Consider the following 11,696-nt stretch of genomic DNA (forward strand, 5'->3'; position numbering starts at 1 on the left):
GGGCAAGAGAGGCTAGCTCAGGTGGCACTCGTTAAGCAAAAACAAAACACAAAGGCGTGGAGACCTGGGGAAAAAGCAACCCTGAAATATCTACCCTCTGAAACTGAGGAAGATGGGCAACAGAGGCTAGCTCAGGTGGCAATCTTTAAGCAAAAGAAACACACAAGGGCGTGGAGACCTGGGGAAAAAGCAAGACGGAGAAATCCACCCTCTGAAACTGAGGAAGATGGGCAAGAGAGGCTACCTCAGGTGGCAATCCTTAAGCAAAAACAAAGCACAAAGGCGTGGAGCCCTGGGGACATAGCAACCCTGAAATATCTACCCTCTGAAACTGAGGAACATGGGCAAGAGAGGCTAGCTCAGGTGGCACTCGTTAAGCAAAAACAAAACACAAAGGCGTGGAGACCTGGGGAAAAAGCAACCCTGAAATATCTACCCTCTGAAACTGAGGAAGATGGGCAAGAGAGGCTGGCTTCAGGTGGCAATCTTTAAGCAAAAGAAACACACAAGGGCGTGGGGAGCTGGCGAAAAGGCAACACTGAGAAATCCACCCTCTGAAACGGACGAAGATGGGCAACAGAGGCTAGCTCAGGTGGCAATCGTTAAGCCAAAGAAACACACAAGGGTGTTGAGACCTGGGGAAAAAGCAACACGGAGAAATCCACCCTCTGAAACTGATGAACATGGGCAAAAGAAGCTAGCTCAGGTTGCAGCCTTCAAGCAGAAAAAAAAAAGACGCAAGGGCGTGGAGAGCTGGCGAAAAAGCAACACTGAGAAATCTACCCTCTGAAACCGAAGAAGATGGGCAACAGAGGCTAGCTCAGGTGGCAATCTTTAAGCAAAAAATAAAAAAATAAAAAAATACAATGGCGAGGAGACCCGGTCAAAAAGCAACCCTGAAAAAGGTACCCTCTGAAACTGAGGAAGCAGGGCAACAGTGCCTAGCTCAGGTGACAATCTTTAAGCAAAAAAAAAAAAACAAAAAACAGAAAACAAAAAACAAAACCCACAATGGAGTGGAGACCCGGGGGAAATCAACACTGAAAAATACAAAAAGAATGGAAGAGCAATAGACAGAGCAGGCACTTTCACCTGGGGTGGAGGAGGTACGCATGGATGACCGATAAGCGCATGAAAAGATGTGAGCTGTTCCCTGGAAAAGCAAGTGAGAAAATTAGAGGGAGACATTGTGGGGACACATGGGTGAGACTGCCTTCTTCCAAATACCGGAACAGGATCAAACTGCTAGTCAGGTCGCGGAGAAGCCAAGTCAGTCACTCACGCCTCACTGGTGGTGAAGGGAAACGGTATGGCCTCTGTGAAAAAGGGCGTGGCGGGTTCCAAAACTGACACGCCGCGGAAACCACCACCGAAAGTGGCAACCTACATAAGCCTTTGGTGTATCTTGCCTCCTAAGAGCGTCTGTATGTAGCTGGAGCCTTGGGTCGTTAAGGCTTCCACAGTGATCTGTGGTGGGTGGGTGGGGGGGGGGGGGGGCCTTGGGCCTTGGGGGTCTCCGCTGGACCTCCAGGAAGTCAGCTTTTGTGGAGTCCCGTGAGTCCTTCCAGGGAGGGAGGCATCCAACCCGAGGGTGGTCTGGAGGGCACCACTCCCACCACTCCCGGGGGCTGGGGCGGGGGGCGGGGTGGGGGCTGCGGCCACGTTCCTGTTCATTCACACAGAATCCGGGGCATGAATGTTCTTAGCAGCTCTGTTCCACACAGCCCCACACTGGAAACCACACAGACGTCCTGCGAGTCCCATCCCTTGCTCATGTCGCCGGGGCTCCGGAGGAGGGCCACTCTGTAAAAGCGGCCGCCAGATGGCGCCCAACGACCGGCGCGGAGGGGTCAGCGGGAGGGAACCGGGTCACCAGCCAGCGAGAGTGCACAGCCTGAGCCCACCGCCGGGTCAGGTCTCTCTCTGTCTCTGTCTCTGTCTCTGTCTCTGTCTCTGTCTCTCTCTGTCTCTGTCTCTGTCTCTGTCTCTCTCTGTCTCTCTCTCTCTCTCTTTCTCTCTGGGCCCGCTTGGGGCGGCCGGGAGGTCACCACGTGAGGCCCCAGGGTGTCCACCTCGGAGCTCCCAGGCAGCACAGGGCAACCCTGGGCGCAGAAGGAGGTGTTGGAAAATCGGCGGGGAGGGGGGTGGGGTGGGTGGGCTTGCCAGGAAGGGGACAGACTCCCCACGTGACTTCTGGGCCGGGCCGGGCGCGGGGCTGCCGGCTGGCTGACGCGGACAGAGGTGGAAAAGTCCCCGGAGATGCCACGGGGCAGGCCGGGGCTGCCGGCCCCCGCTTCCCGGAGCGGCCCGAGCACTTCCCGGGCTCCCGGGAGGACTTAGAAAATCACGGCGGGGTGGGGGGTGGGGGTCGCTGTCAAACCGAAACCATGCACGTCATCAGAGAAGGACCGTGACGACGGAGGAATTGTCCGCAGTCTGTCAGGAATTGTGTGCAGCCTGTCACTTCCGGCCCAGAGGGTCTCTCTAAGGCAGACGGACAGACAGAGCCCACAAGTCGTAGAGGAAAGGACCGAGCCGCTTGGCCGCGGAAAAGTTTACAACACAAAACAGGTCTCCCTCCGCACGGGGCCACAGCAAAGCCCAAAGACGACACACGGGGGGGAGCATGGGTGCAGATGCACGTGTGGTGATAAGAATATGGATTTCAGCAGGGCTTCCCGTCCTCATCAACAAGCAGAAGCACCCAAATGGTGGGGGTTGGGGGGCAGAGACCTCACAGCCATTCCCTCCACAAATCGAGTTCCCCGGGACATCCTCACAGCGCCGTGCTGTGAGTGTGTGTGGGTGTTTAAAATGGAGTAAATGTGGACGTGGAACTGCTCCGTGAAACCAAAATAACAACAGTCGTAGATCTTCTTTGGTCATTTAGAAAATTCTTTTTTTTTTTTTTTCCCCAGCGGTGCACGTATTTCCCTTCCAAAAAAGAAGAACGGGAAAGGAGATGTTAAAGGCAAGCAGAGAGAGGAAAACTGTTGCAAAACAAAAGCTGAGCTCCCGTCCGAGGGAGGCCTCCTCCATTGGAGGCCTAGGAAATCATTCTGACAAAATGGAGGATCTCTGTCTTTGGTGTCGATTCCCTCAGAGGTCAAGAGAAACATTTTCCAATGTCTTTATCAGGAGGAGACTAGAAGTTAGAGAAAAGTATCCTTTCGGGAGTGAGAAAAACAAATTCTGATTTTGCATCAGCTTCCCTCCGATCTTGAAACTCATTGACTTGATTCCATTCTGTCGACGGAAATAATCCGGAACCAATCTATCCGTGAAAATCGGGGTGCGTTTATTCTGAGCTGAAATGTGAGGACTGTGGCCCGGGGCCTTTCTTCCCGAAGGAAGAGAGGGTGCCCGGGAAGTGGGGTGTACAGAGTGCTTCTAGACCCCCAGAGAGGACGTTTCACATAGGATCGAAAGGTCCCTTGGATGATAGTCGCGAGACTGCTCTGTCGGCACAGCGATCGACAGACACTGCTGGGTGGCAGGTCTGTTGTCTGGGCCTGGGTGGTCACAGGGGAGCCGGATGGTCAAAGGTGAGCGCAACCATCCGCTCCTAGCCTAAGGAAAGATGCCTCTCCTTAAGGAAAGGCCCGAGCACGGGGAAGCTGCTCCTTTCCCTTAAGGGCATTGGTTCTTGCCGTAGGAAATGTGTAAAGCGGATCTACGATGCGATGCGTGCTCGACGGCCACGTCAGGCCCTTTTCGAAAAACACTGTCAGGCCGAATTAGGCCGACACCCAATGGCTTCCTCATAGACTCCCATAGATCCTATCGCTCGCCATTTCTATCTGTCCACTCGTTCCAATTTTAGGCCACTTGACCACGAACAGGCCTTTTTCTCAGATTATTTTCCCCGTGAAACTTTGATCACCTTTTCACAGACAAAACGATCTTTACTTTTTAGGCCCTCTTGCCTGAAGGCAGCCATCTCACTTTCCTTGAACACAAAGATGTTTCCCATATTCACTTTTAGTGGCTTTTTGTTTTGTTTTGTTTTGTTTTGAGGACGATGAGCCCTGAGCTAACTGCTGCCAATCCTCCTCTTTTTGCCGAGGAAGGCTGGCCCTGAGCTCACCTCCGTGCCCATCTTCCTCTATTTCATATGTGGGACGCCTACCACCACGTGGCTCGCCCAGCGGTGCCACGTGCACCCCCGGGATCCGAACTGGCGAACCCCGGGCCGGCGAAGCGGAACAGGCACACTTAACCAGCGCGCCACCGGGCCGGCCTAGTGGCTTTCATCGCATTTGTTAAGTAGATTTTTTAACCCTCACGAACCTTAATTTTGGTGAAAACTAAGAAGCCAGCAATTAGGAACTGTCCTTCCCATGAGCATTCCGTCGCTTGGCCAATGTCTAAACACTTGGCCACTTTTAGAAACATGGGATTTCATAGGTTTAGCTTTTCCTTCGCTTTATTTGATTTCATCTCACTTTAGTTTTTGGGTGAGGAAGATCGGCCCTCACAGAGCTAACGCCTGTTGCCAATCTTCCGTTTTTGTTTTTTTTTCCCCCCCTCCCGATTTTTCTCCCCCAATCCCCCCCATGACATAGTTGTCTATCTTAGTTGAGGGCCCTTCCAGTTGTGGCATGTGGGACGCCGCCTCCACACGGCCCGACGAGCGGTGCCGTGTCCGTGCCGTGCCCGGGATCTGAACCGGCAAAACCCTGGGCCGCCGAAGGGGAGCTTGTGAACTTAACCACTCGGCCACGGGGCCGCCCCTGTCCGTGGACTTTTTTATCACCTGATTTCACCTCGCAAAACTTCAAAGCTTCAAGTTATCAGAGAGGTTTGGGAAGTTGTTTTTATTAATTTAATTAATTTATTTTTCGAGGAAGACGAGCCCCGAGCTGACACCTGCTGCCAATTCTCCTCTTTTTGCCCCGGGAGAGTGATCCCGAGCTAACATCCGTGCCCATCCCCCTCCCCTTGATAGGCGGGACGCTGACCACAGCGTGGCTCGCCAAGCGGCGCCACGTCCGCACCCTGGATCCGAACCTGCGAACCCCTGGCTGACAAAACGGAACGTGCGAACTTAACCGCTGTGCCGCCGGGCTGGCCCTTCGGGAAGTTATTTTCAGGACACGGGCCATAAACTAGAATCACCGCTACAGGTTTATCGGAGCGACATCAGCGTTCGTGGTGGATTGAGTCGTCCCCTCTGTCTCTCCCCTCCAGGGCACAACCAAAGGGACGTCTATCGACCCACCCACCAAGGATTCCCCCCCCCCCCCCGCACGGCACAGCAGGATGCCTGAGAGATCCACGCAGCCCTACAGCGGCAAGTCACATTCGCACAGTCAAAATTCAATGGCAGAGACAAAACGTTAAGGTCAGTGAGAGGGAAGAGAATAACCGGCCCAGGAGCAACGGTGTGAAGAACACGGAGAAGACGGGTCCTAGACGCCGGGGTCCCCGGAGCAGCGATTTCATCAGAGGCCCGCAAACGTCCACGATCTCCACACCACGTTTATGGCCGACTGCGTGCGTGGGTCCTTTGGAATCGACCAGGCTACCGTCCGGGCCACTTTGGGACATCGTGTCCAGCTGCCCCGAGCGGTGGAGCTGTCGTTCAAGTGTAAGATGGGGCCCGTCCGGGGAGAGAATGGGGACGGGGAAAGGGAGGCCGCGGGAAGTCACAGAGTCTGAGGTGTTCGGGGGAGACTGACTCTTCTGAAGTGGAGGTGGTAGAAGGAGAGCAGCAGGATTTTTGGATTTTTGTTCCCTCTGTTAGGTATCTGGGTCCGGAGGAGAGTGGGGCGGGGGGGGGGGCGGGTGGTGGTGGTGGTGGTGGGTGTGAGGCTGAGGCGGGGCTGGTGTTTCCTTTCCGAGTCAGGTGGAAGAGCTCCTCCAGTGGAGGTTTTTAGACAAGGGGTCTGGTCTGGCAGGATGGGAGGTTGCGGGTTGAGCCACAGGGGAATCTGTCGTAGCTCAGACTCGGGCCTTTGAAGAAATAGACAGAGAGAGGAGTTTTGCTCTGTCTGTCACCGCAGCCGGCACCTCAGGAGCAACAACAGGAGGCTTCCCGAATGAGTGAAGGGGCAGGAGCCAGCGTGCCCCGTGCCTCTCTCAGCCCTGCGCCGGCAGGGAAGGAAGCAGGCAGGCAGGCCTCAGGGCTACTCCCGTCCTACTGCCCGGTGGTCCCTGTCCCGGCCCCGCCCCCACTCTCCCCCTGACCCTCACCGCTCCCCAGCCCTCTTCTCAGCCAGAGAGGCGATGGGGGGGGGGGGCGGTGCGGTCCCAGAACAAGTTTCCTCTCATCCGCCATCATCTTGCCACCCTGACGACTTGGCCTGAGATCCGGCCTAGGCTGTACCCTGAGATCCGGCCTAGGCTGTACCCGTGTGTGGTTTTCCTGTGGACAAGGGGGCCGGTTCACCATTTCGGAAGAAACCCCTAGCCTTCCACTGCCGAGTCGCCAGCCTGGGAGGGGGGAGGGGGGAGGGGGGAGGGGAGGTCAGGCCCATTCATTCCGATGGGCCTGGCGTCAGGGCTTCATTCAAGTGCAGGAAGCTCTCTCCCATGGCCTCGGGCTTTTTTCCATTGAACGGCTTTCTTCAATTCCCCCACCCTTAGGCCGCAGTCCACCAAGGGCCGGGAGGCAGGGAGGGAAGATGTTGGGGCAGGGTGGCTGTCTGAGAAACTCGCCTCATCTGGGGCAGAAAGAGTGCCCCCCTCCTTTCTCTAACCCTACTAGACTGCTTGAGGATCACGGACGGTTTGGCTCATCGATGAGCCCTGCGTTATGGGCCCGGCAAGCAAACTCCTAACGGGCAACCCGCCGCTCTAGGCGTGTGTGGGTTTTTTGATCTTTCACCTTCAAGTTCGCACGACATCGGTCCGTGTCCCCCGCCCCGGCTTCCCATGGGAAATCCTCCGTCTCTTTCCACAGACTCACTGGCGACTTCACACAGTGCCTGCCTCCTCCTCCTTAGGAAGGAAGGAAGGAAGGAAGGAAGGAAGGAAGGAAGGAAGGAAGGAAGGGAGGGGCTGACCCCGTGGCCGAGCGGTTGAGTTTGCACGCTCCGCTTCAGCGGCCCGGGGCTTGGAAGGTTCGGATCCTGGGCTCGGACACGGCACCGCTCATCAAACCACGCTGAGGTGGCGTCCCACACGGCAGAACCAGAGGGACCCTCAAAGAGAATATAGAACTAGGTACTGGGGTGCTCTGGGGAGAAGAAGAAGAAGGAGGAGGAATAAAAAGAAAAGAAAAGATTGGCAATGAGCTCGGGTGCCAGTCTTTAAAAAAAAAAAAAAAAAGAGGAAGAAAGATGGACAAACAGGAACGAATCCCACTGACGGCACCTCCAAATGGTGGGGGGCAGGGGGGTGGGGGGGGTGGGGAGTGGCATCATCGGGCCAAGGGTGACTCTAAGCGTGATCCCGCGGTTGTGTTATTTGACATTTTATCGAATCGATTTATTATTTTATTTTTGAGGAAGATGAGCCCTGAGCGAACATCTGCCACCAATCCTCCTCTGTCGGCCGAGGAAGACTGGCCCTGAGCTGACATCCGTGCCCATCCCCCTCTACTTTCCAGGTGGGACGCCTGCCACAGCGTGGCTCGCCAAGCGGTGCCGGGTCCTGCGCCCGGGATCCGGACCGGCGAACCCGGGGCCGGCGGAGCAGAACGTGCGAACTTCACCGCCGCGCCACCGGGCCGGCCCCCGGAGTTGTTTTGAAAATCCAGTAAGGGGCTGGCCCCGTGGCCGAGTGGTTAAGTTCGCGCGCTCCGCTGCAGGCAGCCCAGTGTTTCATCGGTTCGTTCGGATCCCGGGCGCGGACACGGCACTGCTCATCAAACCACGCTGAGGCGGCGTCCCACATACCACCGCTAGAAGGACCCACCGCGAAGAACACACAACTACGTACCGGGGGGCTTTGGGGAGAAAAAGGAAAGACAAAAAATAAAATCTTCCAAACTCCAATAAAACTTTGAGTGAAGACGACGAGGAGGATGCGAAACGTATCTCACGCCTCCGAGCCGAGCCGTCCGTTTAGGTTTAGGAAGGGGGACGAGGACCCTTTGTAAGCGACATCCCTTTTTAAGCACCATTCTAAACCACAGAACAGAACTCCCTCTCCTCGACCCGGAGCGAGGAGGTTCCTGGGTGTGTCAGAGAGGGTCACGTCCTCTGCAGCACGAACGAACCGCCAGGGTTCGGCCACGGGAAAGAATTTCTTCCTCTCCAGGGGGACTAAAAGTCACCGACGGCAGCGGGCGTAGGTGCTATCCTTCCCGTCCAGGAAAGGCAGGGAGAACTTCAGCCGTGAAGAGAAGGAGGTCTTCCTCACTCCCCGTTTTGGGAGGGCCCCTTTGGCAGGGGAGTTTTGTCTCCTGATTTCAAGTCAGGAAGAAAAGGGAGAGAGAGAGAGAGAGAGAGAGAGAGAGAGAGAGAGAGAGTGTGTGTCCTTCTCGTGCCAGGTCGGTCTGAGGGGGACCTCCTCTGGTTTCCTCCCTTCCCAGGGAACGCCGTTCGCTCCTTCTTCTAGAAAAAGCTCCCAAAGCACCACCGCCCAGGATGGTCGACCTACGCCCATCGTCCCTCCTTTCCCAATCATTTCTACCGCGACAGAGGGACAGAGGCCCCTGCCCCATCCCCATCCCCACCCCCACCCCCATCGCCTGCCTCCTTGATGGCCAAAGGAGCTGCCTCTGAGAATGGAACGGGGCTTGGAAACCTTCTAGAGGGGTGACTCTCACCTGCCTGCCTGCTGGGAAAAGCACCACGCTGTCCATCGGACTGCTCTTTTGGGCAAACGTAGGCGTGCCACATAGCGATCGACAGCTATGGCGGGGGGGGGGGGCGGGGTGGCGTGGTGGTGCCCAGGATCCACGACACGTGACGGCTGCGGAGCACGACAGCCCTAAGACCTTGAGGGAGACGGGGTGGCGCGTGAATCCTTTCGGAACGAGAACGACAGGAAACGCTGACGGGGACGTGTTCTCCTCTCGAGAACACACCAACGCCTCGCACGGTGTCTGACCCGGGGTGCCTCTGACTTTTGTCATCAGAGACGATCCTCTCGACCGCCCCTCACGCTTTGGGGAAAAGGGGAGAGGGACTCGGTAGCACGGGAAAAGCCATCCATCCGCCCTTCCTTTCCGTCTTCACGGCTCCTTCTCGTGGAAAACGAGGAAGCCGTCCGGAGGAACGGAACACTGACCCGGGCCAAAGCGTGGCCCAGCCTGAGCCTCCAAAACCTTCTGCTAAGTGAGAGGTGCCAGACATCCAAGGCGACCTACGTTGCGATTCCACACAGAGGAGAGAGCTAGAACGGTCCAACCCTAGAGGGCGACAGCAGATGGCGGCGGCGGCGGCGGCGGCAGCGGTGGTGGTGATCGTGGTGGGGCAGATCCGGGAGTGGGGCCGTTTTTTCTTTCGGGGGGAGGGGATGGAAACGGAAACCTTCTGGAAATAGATAGCCATGACGGATGCGCCACCTTGGGGAGAGAGACTCCCGAAGGCCACTGGCTTGTGCCCCGTGGAAAGGATGGATTCGGTGGGATGGGAATTCTACCTCCGTGTAGAGCGTGTGGTAAACCACGAGGTAGGTGGGTGGGTGGGTGGGTGGGTGGCCTCCCTGCCTCGCCTCCACCTAGACGTCCACACACAGAGACCGACGAGGGAGGGAGGGAGGGAGGGAGGGAGGGAGGGAGGGAGGGAGGGAGGGAGAGAGACAAGACGGACAGAGGCCGAGGCCGAGGCCGAGGCAGTGAGCGAGTAAGTGATCGACCCTGGCCATAGGGATTCCTCAGAGGGCGTCTCTTGGCTCCCCAAACGAAGAATGTGTGTGGAGATCGAGAAAGATCACCGACCTAGGAGAACCAGCAAGACTTCCTCACCCGCCAGAGAGCCGCTGGGCCCCTGCCGTCCCTGCCACCGCCACCCCTACCCCTCGCCTTTGGCAGCGACGCCAACGAAAGGCAGGCAGACGAGTGGGAGAGTCGTGTGGTGGTGTCCCCCAAGGAAGGTGGGTCCATGCCGACGAGCGGTCGTCGGCGTGTGGAAAAGCCAGAGGCGGGCTGACTAGAAGGAGGGCGTCCTGGAGGAAGGGACCAGGGTGTGAGGGAGAGAGGCCTGTTCCTCTTCCCCTGTCGGCCCCAAGTCAGGGGCCCAAAGGAGGAAAGCTGTCCGTTCCTTTCCGACTCGGACGGTTCGGGCGGAACCGACCGATCCCCGCGGCAGTGCAGTCGGGGCTTTCTGGACCAGAACCCCTCTCTCTGTCGCCTTTCGACCACACGCACGCTTTAGAGGCCAAGGGAAAATGGATCGGGTCTCTCTGTCTCTCTCCCTAGAAAACAAGGGGCCGGGGGCCGAGCCCGTGGACGAGCGGTCAAGTATGCGCCCCCCACCCCGGCCCCCGGCTTCGACGGCCCAGGTTTTCACCGGTTCGGATCCTGGGCGCAGCCCCAGACCCAGCATCGCCCTTCAAGCCACGCCGAGGCGGCGTCCCACATAGCAGAAACGCGAAAGACCTACCACTGGAACCTACAACTATGGACGGGACGGGACGGGGCGGGGCGGGGCGGGGCGGGGCGGGGGTGGGGGGGGCGGCTTTGGGGAGCAGGAAGAAAGAAAAAATAAAAGAAACACAAGGACGGTCATCGCGATAGTTCTTTCCACTTCCATCCATATGTTAACAGGACCCAAGTTTCCCGACCTCCATTTGGATGTATGTTAACTAAATGGAGAAGCTATTCAAAGGACTCCTCTAAAGAAGTCCACGTTCTTCTTTCTAAATGATAATGAAAATCATTGTCACCACCGCTCTTCCGACCCTCCATGTCCAGACGGCCTCCCGCCCCTCCCCTATCCCCAACTCCCACCCCGCCCCGCGCCGACCCCCGACCCCGGCATTCTCCACGCCCACCTTTCCCTCTCCACTCCTACCCCCCCGTCCCCCGCCGCCCGGGACACCGCACCCCGCGCCCCCCCCCCCCAATCCAGGCCGGGCCACCTGGTCGACCTCCTCGAACACTATATAAGAGGATGCCGGGCAGCAGGTGGCGCCCGACAAGCGGCCTCCTCACAGGCCGGACGGATCAGCCTCGCGGGGGCGGGCGATGGGGAGGCGTTCGTCCAGGTCAGGTCAGGTCGGGGGAGGGAGGATGCCGCGCCGGCCGGCCTGGTGCGTGGCCTGGTCCCGATCCACCCCGCGTCTCGTTTCTCGGGCCGGGACGAGTACAGCCGGGGAGGCCGACTCGGTCACGGAAAGCGGCCTTGGGGAGGTTTTGGCGAACGTCCCTGTCCCAGGGCCGTCTGCCGACTAGGGGACGGAGTCCTCCTCCATGCTCCTTCTCGCCCCCAGTCGGGCGGGTTGTGGGTCGCGCGGTCGACTTGTCCATTTCCCCGGAGGCATCCTGCCTGCCGGGGCTCCCTCCCTCGGGCCGGTGCGAGCGGTCTTCGGGCGGCCCGGGAATTTGGGCCGCAGCGAACGAACGAACGAAGCCCGTCCCTCCTGCGTCGGCACCGATGAGACACAGCCCTGGTGGATGGAGCCGCTTTCCTCGGGTTTCCTTTTGCTTTCGGCCGCTGCTGCCACCAAACCTCCCTAAACGATAGGAATGAAAACGGGAACCGTTGGCATAATAAAAGCGTTTTGGTTGGCGTGTTTCTTGGCTTTTGGGGACTCGAGAGGTATGATGGATGATCTCCGATTGACGTTTGGAAGGTCTATTT

This window comes from Equus asinus, unplaced genomic scaffold (genome assembly GCF_041296235.1).
Source record: "Equus asinus isolate D_3611 breed Donkey unplaced genomic scaffold, EquAss-T2T_v2 contig_217, whole genome shotgun sequence".
NCBI lineage: Eukaryota > Metazoa > Chordata > Mammalia > Perissodactyla > Equidae > Equus > Equus asinus.